General features: G+C 46.0%; 1 long non-coding RNA gene across 1 annotated transcript; it reads right to left on the bottom strand.

Moving 5' to 3' along the window:
- Positions 1-4,990: 4,990 nt before the first annotated feature.
- On the bottom strand, positions 4,991-12,686 carry LOC147124656 (uncharacterized). The gene is made up of 2 exons (XR_015078767.1): positions 12,483-12,686; positions 4,991-6,950 (listed from the first exon to the last, which is right to left on the bottom strand). It is a non-coding gene; the product is annotated as an uncharacterized LOC147124656 (long non-coding RNA).
- Positions 12,687-15,157: the final 2,471 nt, after the last annotated feature.

Raw genomic sequence — 15,157 nt, 5'->3', positions numbered from 1 at the left:
TTGTATCTCTGCAGCGCCCCTTGCGGCTGCTTCGTGTGATACTGCCATACTGAAAGCTTTGTCCAGTGTAAGGTCCTTTCTGATAGAAGCCGTTTCTGGGTTCCTTCACTTTGTAGCCCCCACACACAAACTTGTCCCTTAACGTATCTGCTAGTCGCGCTCCAAACTGGCAGTGTTTCGATAGCTTGCGCAGTTCCATTAGGTATTCAGCATTGCTTTCGTCTTTGTGTTGGTTCCTTTTATGGAACTTAAATCGTTCTGCTATCAGCAGTGGTGTGGGGTTTAAGTGGTCCTGTAGGATTTCTACTATGCTTTCAAAATTCTTGTTTACCGGCTTCTCTGGGGTTATTAGATTTCGCAGTAACCCATAAGTTTTTGCACCCATGGAATTTAACAGAGCCAGTGCTTTATTAGCATCTGGCACTTCATTCGCCCTGCAGCACACCTCAATACGTTCCACATATGTCACCCAATCTTCGACTTCATTGTTGAACGTAGAGATACTGCCACTCTTCGGCATCCTTGGGTGTGAGTTAACTGTCAAAAATGATACCTCCCGCGCTTCCCCTTCTACTCCGCTGGCACAAAATGGCATCTCCCGCGACTCCCCTTTCTTCGCCCCGCAGACCCTGTTCAGCCCGTGAGCCCTGGCTGTGCTCTGCGCGTTCTTCTTTTCATATTTTTCGACGCCGCTCAGTCTCGAACCCGGCTGTTTCTTTACCCTCTCTCTCTCCGGTTTGTTTTCTTTTTCTCGACGCCGCTCGGTGTTCAACCCCTGGCTGCGCCCTGCGCTCTTCACCCTCTGTCTTACCCCGTCGACGCTGCTCGGCTTTCTCTCCGCTGTCGGTCGGCTCCAGCCGCCGCTGCTCGGGAAGGGTCAGCGCTGGACCTGTCGTCGGTCTCTTGCTGCTCGTCGTGGCTGGGGAACCAAGCCCGGCTCTTCACATCCTCCCCTGTGAAGTTCAATCTCTGCCTGACTGCTGGGCGGTTGCTCGTGGTCGACGCCCGTGTACCTGGCCTCGACTATTTTTTTTTATGTTGCAGGTAGATTCGAATCGACACTCCTCACCACTGTTGCATCCGTGGTTCAGTGGATATGCTGTTATTAAATAATCACACGGATGCTGTACTTTAACAATAAACAGGTCTTTACTGGAGGAGGGTAGTCTCAAGACTGGGGGTACAGAGGCATGCGCAAAGCTTATATACAGGTGTGGTCACTGCCGGTACTACAGTATACAGGAGCTGTAAAAGTAGTTCTGACTTAAAGGCACATACACTACAATCTTCTTCTCCGGGGTTTAAAAAGCATGGGTCTTACTCAGAGGTGCGGGCCTCAGCACTGCCGTCTACTCATTAAGTTTCACAGCAGTCTTAAGTCCAGTCCTGTAAGAGATCTGAGCAGCAGCAAGCACAGTCCTGACAGCATTAATCTCCGCAAGGAGCACTGCTGACAAGCCGAGTATCAGCACCAGGCAAGTAAGCCCCTACAGCTCTGGAAATTGATGAAGGGAGTTGCGTGAGAGCGACAACTCAGACCTCAATATAAAGAAAGAAAGACTTGCATTTATATAGCGCCTTTCACGAACTCAGGATGTCCCAAAGTGCTTTACAGCCAATGAAATACTTTTGAAGTGTAGTCACTGTTGTAACATAGGAAATGCGGCAGCCAATTTGCGCACAGCAAGCTCCCACAAACAGTAATGTGATAATGACCAGATAACCTGTTTTAGGTGTTGATTGAGGGATAAAAATTGGCCAGGACGCTGGGGATAACTCCCCTGCTCTTCTTCAAAACAGTGTTGTGGGATCTTTTACATCCACCTGAGAGAGCAGATAGGGCCTCGGTTTAACATCTCATCTGAATGACAGCACCTCTGACAGTGCAGCACTCCCTCAGTACTACACCGGAGTGCCAGCCTAGATTTTTGTGCTCAAGTCTCATGGCTTGGGACTTGAACCCACAATCTTTGTAACTCAGAGGCAAGAGCGCTACCCACTGAGCCACAACTAACACAATTCCCCATAAATCTGGCAGTAGCAGCATAAGTAAGCCAATGAAGTCTCTTCTTATTGTTAACCTCACACATCTTAATAAAGGTTGATAGAGGCCTAAATAAGAAAAACTGGAGAAGTTACTGAATGAAATGTGGGGCATAAAAGGGTCTACTTGGGAGTACTTCTACAGGGTAGCAGCTTCTCCATATCACATCACCAAACCCGAGCATTTGTTTCAATAGAAAAGTACCAGGATGGTAGCAGGCAAACTAGATGGACCTTTGTCTTTTTTTTGTCTAACAATTTCTATGTTTTAAAGCTCCTTGACAATTTATTCCTTTCTTTAAAGAAAAAGCTATACGGGTGATCATTTCTACTGAGACCGCATTGTGCTGAACGGAGCTGGATGTTACAATGGAGACATACCAGTGCTGCTGTTCATCAGAAAGTAGCCCAGGTTCAGATGTATTAGTTCAGGGCAGCTTTTAGTTATCGGGCAGCCATTTCAGGGGCAGAGTCTCGTTAACTTTCTGACAGTGAGCAGTACGCCCTGAGCAGGAGTCCCACTGCAGCTCGCCAGCTCCCATCCGGCGTAATGCCGGGAGGCCAACCCAGGCGGGTCGGGGGGGACGATCATGGATGGGCAAATCGTCCACAGGGCAGGCTCCACACAGTAGGCCCTGGAAACTGATACAGGACCCTGATTTACATAGATTCAGTCAGGCACCCGGACCGCCCAGTGGAAGGCCTGATTTAAAATGGATGGAACAGGGCAGTAAGCTGACCAGCTCGATTTTAACTCTGTCTCACTTCCCCCAACAGAGGAAATTAAAATTTCCTCAACACAGGCACTGTAGTATATCACTGGGTCACAAATAGCACCACACAAATGGCTGTTACTCAGTGGTTTTCAAGGCAAACTACATGGCATAAATATGCATCAAAAATACATTGAATTCTGCATCGCAGCTTTAATGAAACCACTTGATTAAATATCTGGCAGCATAATCTTTACAAGCATCAGAAGATTGAGTGAAACACCCAACACTGCAATTTTCAGTGTGCTGTATTGAACTGATTAGCATACAGCTCACCAACCCCAATTCAGCTACTCACGTTCATTCTACCTTTTTTTAGCCAATTCTCTTATACCACCTGATTTAACCCTTCCCTGACCTGTGGTCGAATTATCTGTTCCCAGCATAATCTCACGGTGGTGCATTGGACAAGGCAGCTCAACCTGCAGTGTTGGGTCTCCAATGGATGCCTTAAAACAGGTCAAGGATTGAGCCAGTTCCTCTCTATCCTGGCAGTCAAAATGCAGACTTTGAAGATGGGTTTTATGGCTAATTAGAACCCAAAGGGTTAGAGTTTCAACTTGCTGGTCAGGTGTAAAACCAGCATTGTGGATCAGCTGCCCGTTCCAGAAACTACACAGTTTTCATACCCTCTGACTTTAATCGAAATGAAAGTCGGACAATTTCTATAATAGCTAATCCACGTCAGTTTCACACCTGGCTGGAAAGTTGAAAATCTACCCCAAAGATTTTAAAGCTTGCCTGACTTCATGAGAGGCCCAGGTAGCATAGAAAATAAGTGATGTGTTTTTAAACATTTTTGAAAATTTGATGTAGCTTTTATAGACATTAGAAAAGAAAGCTTGTGAAATAATAAAGAATAGTTGATCTCCCATCACACTAACAAATAGAAAACAATTCTAATATGCTGAGTATTAAAATATTGCTACAAGTAAAGATGTATTTTAAAGTTTTAACAGGACCAAGATTTGGTTTACTATTTTGAAATATGCTCAGCCAAAATCTTTAAAATAATGAAGGATTCTGACCGAGTGGTGTTTGTTTGAATTTAATTAACAACTTTTATGTCCAATTTGAGACAATCCTTTTTATTGCAAATGGACATAGTCAGTATCACTACTTTAATACATAAGTTTTCAAAACTTTACTACCATTTTGGGGATCCCATTCCATAATTCTGTCAATTTAAAAATAAGGCCCTTGATTTTTAATGAATGAATAAACCAAATTCCATATGCATTACGTACTAGTGAATCTCCCTCTGGTATTGCTGCAGTAAGCAGGACTATGTGGAAACAAAGGAGGAATGGGACCAGTTGGATAGTTCTTTCAAAGAGCTGGAACAGACCCGATGGGCCAAGTGGCTTCCTTCTGTGCTGTAAGATTCTTTGATTCTTAATCAATTGACGCATATTTTATAAGGATAGGAACATTACACCATGTGTAATATACACTGTAGTCTTCTGCTAAAGGATATGATGTGCATCCCTAGAAAGGTTGCCAGATGCAGGGGATGGTAACCGAATGGTTATTGTACTGAACTTGTAACCCAGCTGGTTAGGAGTTCAAACTGTTGTCATGGTACGTTGTGACATTAAGTTCAATGAATCTGGTCATTTGTGGGTTGGCAGTAGAAAAAAAAAGTCTTTGAAAGCTGCTGGATTGTTGTAAAAACCCAACTGGTTCACTAACATCCTTCACAGAAGGGAAATGCCACTCCTACCCAGTCTCCATCCTCGCCTGCTCCACCTCCTCCATGATAATGGCATATAAAGGGTATGTTGACGTACTTTTTTTATTCATTCTCAGGATGTGGGCGCCACTGGCAAGGCTGGCATTTATTGCCCACCCCTAGTTGCCTTATGATGGTGGTGGCAGGCTTTCTTGTTGTGCCTCTGTAGCAGTTTGATACAACTGAGTGACTTGCTACGCCACGTCAAAGGGCAGTTTAGAGTCAACCACATTGGTTGTGGGTCTGGAGCCGCATTTAGGCCAGACTGGGTGAGGATGGCTGTAGAAATTAAAAGGGGGGTATATAACTGGGGTTATAGTCTCTGGCCAGTCAGAAGTATCTGAGCTGCTCCAGAGCCCCGTGCGGTTTCGAATCGCTCCCCTTTTCTGGTTCTGACTGCCGGACTTATGCAGTAGCAATGTAGACAAAACGAAACTCGTGGTTGGGTGCAAAGAAGACCAGTATTTATTGAAATAAAAGGAAATAAATTGAAAATAATCAATACTGCACACCTATGCTTAATACAGCACTATTTTGCTTAATACAATACTTTTTTACTTAATACAGCACTTTTACCTAGTGCGGCACACTTTTACTTAATACAGTACAGTTTTGCTTACTACAGCACTCTTTTGCTTAGTACAACACTCTATCACTTAATAGGGGAGAGGAAATTGACACATTGAGGAAAAATTGACTAAAATTACAATTTTAACCAAATTCCCCTTAATTCCCACCCCTAATACCTATCTAAGTTGCCTTGTAATGGGCCAGAAAATCTATGCTCACCAATGAAACGCCTGCTCCATGCCCCTGCGGTCTGTATTCTTCACCGCCCCAAAGTAGAGATACCCCAGTATTTAAAAGTAACTGCTGGTATGCCACTTCTTTTGGGCAGGCTTGCTGAGCTGTTCTTCTGTAGGCAGAGCACAGAGGTGAGGCGGCAGAGAGAGCGGTGACTTCCTGAGAGGCTATTTTATACCCATTGGGAGCCATAATCTTCGCGCCCAAATCCGGATGTATCTGGGCTATACAAAAGGGAATCGATCTGTCCCCATTGACTGTGATGGGTTGAATGTATTCCCCATTCATTGACTGGTTTGAATAAAGCTGTCTTAGCTTGAAAAAAATCATGTCTGTTTCCTTAAGTGCTGAGTAAACAGCCCTTGGATGTTAGTGTAAACAAATCCATTGTCCTGCAGTCACCGCCCAACCGCAATTGATTGACAGTCTCAAGTACTTAATCTCTTGAGTCAACATTATAGAGAGTTCGTGTAAACAAACATCCATTGTCCTGCTGTGAAACTTCCTAAACTGCAGTTGATTGACAGTTTAAATACCTCATTACTTCAGAGGCTGTTTTTTTTTCAAATCCTTTATCAGCCATCTTTGATTTTCCTTCCACATACACACAGGCTGTGTTGTGTCTTTTGCCACGAGGCCGGACAGCCATCTTTGATTTTCCTTTTCACATACACACAGGCTGCCTTGTGTCTTTTGCCACGAGGCCGGACAGCCATCTTTTGATGCCCTGGATTTTTAAGGTATATTCTACTCAGGTTTTCTTTAATCAAAAATATAATCTTCGGGGCTGTAGAAATTTTGGAAATTCTTGCGAAACATTACAGTCCCCCATCGGATACTAAAACTTGCTTGTAGTATGCTGTCCAAAGGTGAGCAATAATTTCTGACACCCCACAAACAACCTTCCCTTATACTTATCTATATCTATCTTTGATCCCCCGGCACCTCCATCTCCCCTACCCAGAGAGAATCGCAGTACACGGTAGGCATCTATCGACAGAAAAACATGATTAGTACAATAATTCAAACACGGAGGGGGTCCAATGCCCCTGCACCACTGAGTCTTTACAATAATTCAAGCATGGAGGGGGTCCACTGCCCCTGCACCACTTGTGACATAGTTTTAACACAATACAACATCTTTAATGGGATTACCACCAAGTCAAAACATATCTGTTAAAAAACAAATGGAAGAAAACAAGCTTCCCTTTTCCTTTTTTTTATATAATGCAATAGCCTGACACTTAAATAAATGGCACCATTCTACAGCCATAAATGTATTTCAAATTTTACAGTCTGCAAACACAACAATCCATAGGCATATGCAATTTGTTCAATTAACACTAAACAAGTAGTACAATCTTACAGATAGGAACTAAATTCACACATTATTTCCTTTGGAGTTGGGACCAATACATAATACAAAATATAAAATAATTAACAAGCTTTTTGTAAACTCTTAATCATAATCGGGATCTCCAATAACAGTTTAAATGCTGTGGGCATCTGCCTCCTGCAGACCCCTCCCGTCGTGGGCTAGGGGTGCTCCTTTCCTCGAGCATCCAAAGACACGATGGTCCTCTGTACCTTCCAGAACTCTGAAAAAGATTTTTAAAAGATAACATCTAGCCAGGTCCCCTGGCTCGGGGGAGTGTGATCAGATCCCGCGACCTTGGCTCACATAATACAACTTCTGGAATGGTACCATATTTAAAACTTATACTCTAATAATTAACACTACCAATATGCAATATAAAATTTAAAATTAACACGTTCTACCTTATTCCTTTATACACATTATACTTGAACAAAGCTATATACAAGCACCGCCCGTCAGCGGGTGGCCAGCCTAATCCCTGTTTGGGCTGCCACAGGCTGCTCTCTGCGACGTGGCTGGATTGATCCCAACTTCTAGTCCCTCGCAGCTTATGACTGCTGGTTGGGGACTTCTGTCTTTTGGCTTCTCCCTGACTCGGAAGCCCAGCCTATTCCACTGGAAAGCTGGTGACCATACTTTCTTGGGCTGGGGTACCCGAAGAGACCTCCTAGGGAGTGTCGCTGGTGGGGCTACCCCGGCAAGCAGACCCTTAGCTCGGGTCACACTCCTTGCTGGCTGGGGACCTCCTCCTTCGGGTCCCTCCCTTCCCAAACCTGAGCTGGGAGCAGGCAATCCCTTGCCACTGGCTGCCGGTGGCTGAGAGCCTTCCCCTTCAGGTCTAAAACCTGGTTCCGGCTCCTCCCCGGAGTCCCACAAGAGAGGGGGAATCGCTCAGGCCAAGTGCTGGGGAACTCCTCCTCTCCTGCACGTGACTGCGCCTGCATGTGCAGTCTGTGTGTGCGTACGCGCTGCAGGCTGAGGATTTCTAATCTCAGGTACAATGCCAGCTGCCTGTTTTCCTGCCCCCAGCTCAAACAACCTGCATTGTTTAATATTACTGGCAGCCTGCCACTAACTCTGTTCTAACTCCTTTTCCCTTACCAGGGCGGCCTTAAAGGCGGAATCTTGGGCTTGGACCTGCTTTTGGTCCGGGGCCAACGCTATCCCGTGTGTGCCTCCCTTGTCCTGGATTGTTGCTACTGGACCTGCTCTACAGGGGTCCCAGAACTCTCCTTCCCTGTCCCCCTGCTTAAACAGCTTACACTGGTCATGAATGGCTCCTCCCCTAAAACAAGCCACAGCGCCTGCCTGTGCAGTCTGTGAGCTTGTACCCGCTGCGGGCTGAGGATTTCTGACCTCAGGTTCACTCCCAGCTGCCCGTTTCCCTGTGGGTCCCATTAAGCTAAATGGGACCTTGTTAGACCGGGGTGAATTGGGCAGGTCTTCCGAGTGGACCACCGTGCTGGAGGCTCCAGTGTCCACCGAATATCTCCCCTGCCCTGTCTCCACCCCCATCTTAACATAGGGCCTGCTCCCCTCAGCATTTTCGCAGAGACCAGTTGCGCTGACTCTAGTCATTGCTGGGAGTGGGATGGGGCAGACGGGGTCAAAGCACCGGTGGTGGCTGCTACTCTCCCCTGGCCAGTCAGAAGAAACCATAGGGACTGTAAAAATGACTCAATCACAGCGGGAGTGATATCTGGCCCTGCCCTTTGGACTGGGGCTGTGGGATCCTTTCCCTTGCTATCCTTCCAGGGATTCTTACAGTCTTTTCTCCAGTGACCATCTTTCCCGCACCCATAACAATTTAACCTAGCCTGGGAGGAACGGTTCCCCTCCTGGTGCCACTCTTCCTTACTCTAGCTCCCAGGTTTAGCCTCATGGACTCTTCCCTTGGGTTGGGGCGCCTCGATACACCTCATGTTTCTCGGAGCTGTGGGTGGTGGTCGTGGGGACTCTGATTCGCTGACCAACCTTTTCCTGGGTGTTGCCTGTGGGACGGTTTTATTTGGGTTGCCGGTAAAATCTGGCTGACCTGCCTTCGGGCTGATCAGACATATCATCTCCTTTGCCCTCTTTAAAGCCATATTCAAGCTTTCTATCTCTTCCCTACAGGGACCATGATCTGCTTCCTCAAACCCTTGCTCGCAGGCCAGCTTATACGCTGCCTTTACCTCCCTAACATTTTCCTCCTGCGCTTTTACTTCTTGTATGAGGCGGGCGTTCTCCTCCCACACCTTCATTTCATTGCTCTTGGCCGCTGCCACTAGGCACTTCAGGTACTCTGACTCATGCCTCGTGTGGCTTTTGCCCTCACTAAACTGGACCACCAGGTGCTCTATCTTGACCTGGTATTTTTCAACCTCCCTTTCCCTATCCCAACTCTCTGCTCTAGATTCCCTAAGCCTGCAGGTAACTTCCCCAAGCCTGTGGGCACCTAACCACAAACAGACCAGTGGGATAAAAAGAAAACCAATAACTGCTGCTCTCTCCAGACCCAAACCACCATCTGCTACATCGCACACTGTTGCCGACGGTCCTGCCGCGTTCGCCATTTTGTAGAAATTAAAAGGGGGGTATATAACTGGGGTTATAGTCTCTGGCCAGTCAGAAGTATCTTAGCTGCTCCAGAGCCCCGTGCGGTTTCGAATCGCTCCCCTTTTCTGGTTCTGACTGCCGGACTTATTCAGTAGCAATGTAGACAAAATGAGACTCATGGTTGGGTGCAAAGAAGACCAGTATTTATTGAAATAAAAGGAAATAAATTGAAAATAATCAATACAACACACCTATGCTTAATACAGCACTATTTTGCTTAATACAACACTCTTTTACTTAATACAGCGCTTTTACCTAGTGCGGCACACTTTTACTTAATACAGTACACTTTTGCTTACTACAGCACTCTTTTGCTTAGTACAACACTCTATTACTTAATAGGGGAGAGGAAACGGACACATTGAGGAAAAATTGACTAAAATTACAATTTTAACAAAATTCCCCTTAATTCCCACCCCTAATACCTATCTAAGTTGCCTTGTAATGGGCCAGAAAATCTATGCTCACCAGTGAAACACCTGCTCCATGCCCCTGTGGTCTGTATTCTTCACCGCCCCAGAGATACCCCAGTATTTAAAAGTAACTGCTGGTATTCCACTTTTTTTGGGTGGGCTTGCTGAGCTGTTCTTCTGTAGGCAGAGCATGGAGGTGAGGCGACAGAGAGAGCGATGACTTCCTGAGAGGCTATTTTATACCCATTGGGAGCCATAATCTTCGTGCCCAAATCCGGATGTATCTGGGCTATACAAAAGGGAATCGATCTGTCCCCATTGACTGTGATGGGTTGAATGTATTCTCCATTCATTGACTGGTTTGAATAAAGCTGTCTTAGTTTGAAAAAAATCATGTCTGTTTCCTTAAGTGCTGAGTAAACAGCCCTTGGATGTTAGTGTAAACAAATCCATTGTCCTGCGGTCACCACCCAACCGCAATTGATTGACAGTCTCAAGTACTTAATCCCTTGAGTCAACATTGTAGAGAGTTCGTGTAAACAAACATCCATTGTCCTGCGGTGAAACTTCCTAAACTGCAGTTGATTGACAGTTTAAATACCTCATTACTTCAGAGGCTGGGTATTTTTTTTCAAATCCTTTATCAGCCATCTTTGATTTTCCTTCCACATACACACAGGCTGTGTTGTGTCTTTTACCACGAGGCCGGACAGCCATCTTTGATTTTCCTTTTCACATACACACAGGCTGCCTTGTGTCTTTTGCCACGAGGCCAGACAGCCATCTTTTGATGCCCTGGATTTTTAAGGTATAATTTTCTTTAATCAAAAATATAATCTTCGGAGCTGTAGAAATTTTGGAAATTCTTGCGAAACCTTACATGGCAGATTTCCTTCTCTAAAGGGCATTAGTGAACCAGATGGGATTTTATGACAATCCGACAGCTCCATGGTCCCTTTTACTGACACTAGAATTCTATTTCCAGATTGAATTCAAATTCTCAAACTGCCATGGTGGGATTTGAACTCATGTTCTCTGGATTATTAGCTCAGGCCTCTGGATTACTAGTCCAGTAATCAAACATGATGTTAACATCCAGTAACATTACACTACCTGCTCCTGAAAAGCCCTCACTCTGGGTCGGGTAGGGAAGAGGGCAAAATCTGCCGGTGACCTCACACTCACGTAAGCAAAAGAAAGAAGGCTTGCTCTCATTACCTCAGGACGTCCCAAAACGTTCCACAGGCAATAAAGTACTTTTGAGGTGTTGTCACTGTTGTAACATAAGAAACGCGGCAGCCAATTTCCGTATAGCAAGGTAGCACAAACAGCAATGTGATAATGACCAGTTGATCTGTTTTTTTAGTGATAGAAACAGAAAATGCTGGAAATACTCAGCATGTCAGGCAGCATCTGTGAGAAACAGAGTTAACGTTTCAGGTTGATGACCCTTCGTCAGAACTGGAAAAAGTTGGAGATGGAACAGGTTTTTAAGCAAGTGTAGGGACAGGGAAAGGGGAGAGGGGAGGAAAGTACAAAAGGTTCATGACTCATGAGACAGCAGTGCTACTGGTTGAGGCAAGCTGACATAGTTCGGCTAACAGATTAATAAATAGCCAGACCAAGGAGACTGGAATTTCCCAGGTGTAGGCAGTGTCAGGGTTAACTCTGAATGATTAACAACCTCTTCTCAAATTCTCTCACAACACAAGTGATACAGTTATAGATTGTGCTGAATGGTATAGGGACAAAAACATAAAGGCCCAGAACTTGGTGTCGGGGGCTTGCCGCACGTGCAAGCCCCCGATGTGCGCTCACCCTGCGCGCTGACATCTGAAACCTGGCCCGCAGTGGATTTCCTGTCAGTGGCCCGGTTCTGATGTCAGCGTGCTGTGCTAACCTGACCTAGCGGCGTAGTTAGTGCGATGTGCTGGCTGGGATCAGGTGAGCACTGTTCAGCCAATCAGGGGAGGGGAAACTTCATTCATAAGTTTGAGAGTAAGAACTGTCAAACTCATGAGAAGTACTGCACCCCAAAACACTACTTAAACTTTAAATAAAATTTTTAAAAACATCCCAATCATTAAATTAAGTATAAATAAGTTTTAAAAAATAATTTAAACAATAATTTTTTTTGTTGAAAAAAATAAATTTTTAATAAAAAGTGTCTAAAACTAAACTTGCCTTATTGTAGATTGTTTAAAATAATAAACCTGTGGAAATTTTTTTTCTAAATTACACTAAAACACCACTTACCTGTAAAAATAAATACTTACGTGTGCTTTTTACAAGCGTAAAGGCCGGAGGCCTTTAGACATGCACAAATCCCCCAAAACACAGGAAATCCAAGACGCACGCGCTAGCCTCTTCAACTCTCGGGTGAGAGGAGAGGAAATGTCGGTTTTCAGCGCATGCGCTGTGCATGCTGAAAACCGGCATTTCCTCCGGTCAGACGCGTGAGTGCCCCTTCCGTACTCACGCGTTTGGGGAGGAATTTCTGCCCCATTGTTCTGCGAAGATTCAATGAAATTTGAAAGAAAATGTGTTACTACAGTAATTCATCTGCAAAGCAGTGTTTTTCAAACCACTGTCCGCGGACCCCTGGGGGTTTGTAGAGACCGGAGGCAGGCAGAGGAAATTTCAAACCTGCCCCTCTATAAAACCAACACTGATTCAGTCCTTGAGAATAATTCTTAAAGGCTTGGCCCACCTCCTCACAGAGGCCCACAGCTCTCACTCACTTTACATCGAGCTCCCTGCCGGTCGAGTCGATTCCTCTCCCTGGCGCTGCGACCCTCTGCCGTCCTCCTGACACGTGATCGGACCGCCTGCGGGGCCCTTCAAACACACGCCTGAATGTGTTCACACAAACATGTACAATCTGACAGTGCAGTTGTTACAGAACATGCCAGTGGGACAGTGCGGCGGTGAGTCATGCTTCCAGTAGCATCGCAGCATGTGCGTGGGTGCTCGTGCCCTCTCACCTTGGCCAGCCTGCTGATGGCTTTAAAAATTGTCCCACGCTAACTGGCTGATAGTGGCCATCTGTTGCTGCAGAGTCCCCAGAATTGGTGTGAGAAGCAGGAACACCCATCTCTGATATCTGTAAGTAAATACCTGTTTGCTTAAAAGCATTATTAAAACACTCTTTACATGCAGCACTTTCATATTATTATGAGTAGTATATAGTATTATAATTTAGATGGAGGGTCCGTGATTACTAATCCATTTGAAAAGGGGTCCTTCAACCAAAAAGGTTTTAGAACCACTGCTGTAAAGGATTCAAAACCATCCGTGTCAGGTGTAAAATAAATATTAACTGTTGAAGCACGAAACCATAAGGGCTGTTTGAGATGTAAGAGAAAATAAGTGGATAAACACTTTCCTAGGCAACACTCAGCCATTTCTATAATTTATTTTCTCAGATGACGCTGATATGCTGACCTAGCATTACAATAAATTTTCCCTATTAAGGTAAAGTGTTTAGTCGTAGAAGTGCACTGTATTTCAATCATCAGCAAAGTGAAGGAAGGTATCATCGACAGTGCTATCAAGCAGCACTTACTCACCAATAACCTGCTCACTGATGCCCAGTTTGGGTTATGCCCAGACCACTTGGCTCCTGACCTCATTACAGCCTTGGTCCAAACATGGACAAAGTAGCTGGATTCTAGAGGTGAGGTGAGAGTGACTGTCCTTGACATCAAGGCAGCATTTGGCCGAGTGTGGCATGAAGGAGCCCTAGTAAAACTGAAGTCAATGGGAATCAGGGGGAAAACTCTCCACCGGCTGGAGTCATACCTAGCACAAAGGAAGATGATTGTGGTGATTGAAGGTCAATCATCACAGCCCCAGGACATCGCTGCAGGAGTTCCTCAGGGCAGTGTCCTAGGCCCAACCATCTTCAGCTGCTTCATCAGTGACCTTCTCTCCATCGTAAGGTCAGAAATGGGGATGTTCATTGATGACTGCAGTGTTCAGTGCCATTCACAACTCCTCAGATAATGAAGCAATCCATGCCCGCATGCAACAAGACCTGGACGACGTTCAGTCTTGGGCTGATAAGTGGCAGGTAACATTTGTGCCAAAGAAGTGCTAGGCAATGACTATCTCCAACAAGCGAGCGTCTAACCACCACCCCTTGACATTCAATGGCATTACCATCGCCGAATCTCCCACCATCAACATCCTGGGGGTCACCATTGACCAGAAACTTAACTGGACCAGCCACATAAATACTGTGGCAACAAGAGCAGGTCAGAGGCTAGGTATTCTGCAGCGAGTGTCTCACCTCCTGACTCCCCAAAGCCTTTCCACCATCTACAAGGCACAAGTAAGGAGTGTGATGGAATACTCTCCACTTGCCTGGATGAGTGCAACTCCAACAACACTCAAGAAGCTCGACACCATCCAGGACAAAGCAGCCCACTTGATTGGCACCCCATCTACCACCTTAAACATTCACTCCTTCTATCACCGGCGTACCGTGGCTGCAGTGTGTACCATCTACAAGATGCACTGCAGCAACTCGCCAAGGCTTCTTCAGCAGCACCTCCCAAACCCACGACCTCTTCCACCTAGAAGGACAAGGGCAGCAGGCGCATGGGAACCCCACCACCTCCAAGTCACACACCATCCTGACTTAGAAGTATATCACCGATCCTTCATCGTCACTAGGTCAAAATCCTGGAACTCCCTCCCTAACAGCACTGTGGGAGTACATTCACCACTTAGACTGCAGCGGTTCAAGAAGGCGGCTCACCACCGCTTTCTCAAGGGCAATTAGTGATGGGCAATAAATGCTGGCCTTGCCAGCGACGCCCACACCCCATAAACAAATAATTAAAAAAATTACACTGCTGATACAAGCCTTTCCCTGTCTGGTGGTTTAATAGATTGCAAAAGGGGGAATTTTAACCTCGAAAAACAAGTGGATTGGGATCGGGTGGGAGGTTAAAGAGTTAAAAAGCTGAATCCCAACCCCAACCCGCCTCCAACCCACCCACTTCCAGTTTTAACAGAGGTGGGACGGGGGGTGGGCAGCCAACCCACTCCCAGCCGGTGGATTGGCAATTTAAATATTATAATGAGGCTGCGTGCCTCATGGAGAGCCACCATTTTAAATTTAACTGTGGCCGGGTGGGTTTTCTTGGACCTCTGGGAACCCACCAGCTAAAGGGAGGCGAGGACTGCTAAATCCAAGAGGTATGTGCCTTGCCACTTACCTGCTGGGTCCAGCATCCCTACCTCACCAACCCCCCATGATCAGACATCCCCTGATCCTTACGATCTCCCATGACTTACCCCCCAAAGCCTCTGTCCCCTACCCAACGACACCTCTGATCTCTGATTCCCCACTGGCCTTCGATCCTTGGCCCCCGATCCCTCCTCTGCTCCCTGACACCCCCTCCGGCTT

The sequence above is a fragment of the Somniosus microcephalus genome, chromosome 1 (genome assembly GCF_052327205.1).
Source record: "Somniosus microcephalus isolate GS21.2 chromosome 1, FLI_Smic_1.0, whole genome shotgun sequence".
Taxonomy (NCBI): domain Eukaryota; kingdom Metazoa; phylum Chordata; class Chondrichthyes; order Squaliformes; family Somniosidae; genus Somniosus; species Somniosus microcephalus.
Note: the sequence above shows the minus strand (reverse complement) of the source record. Positions and strands in the feature narration are given on the sequence as shown.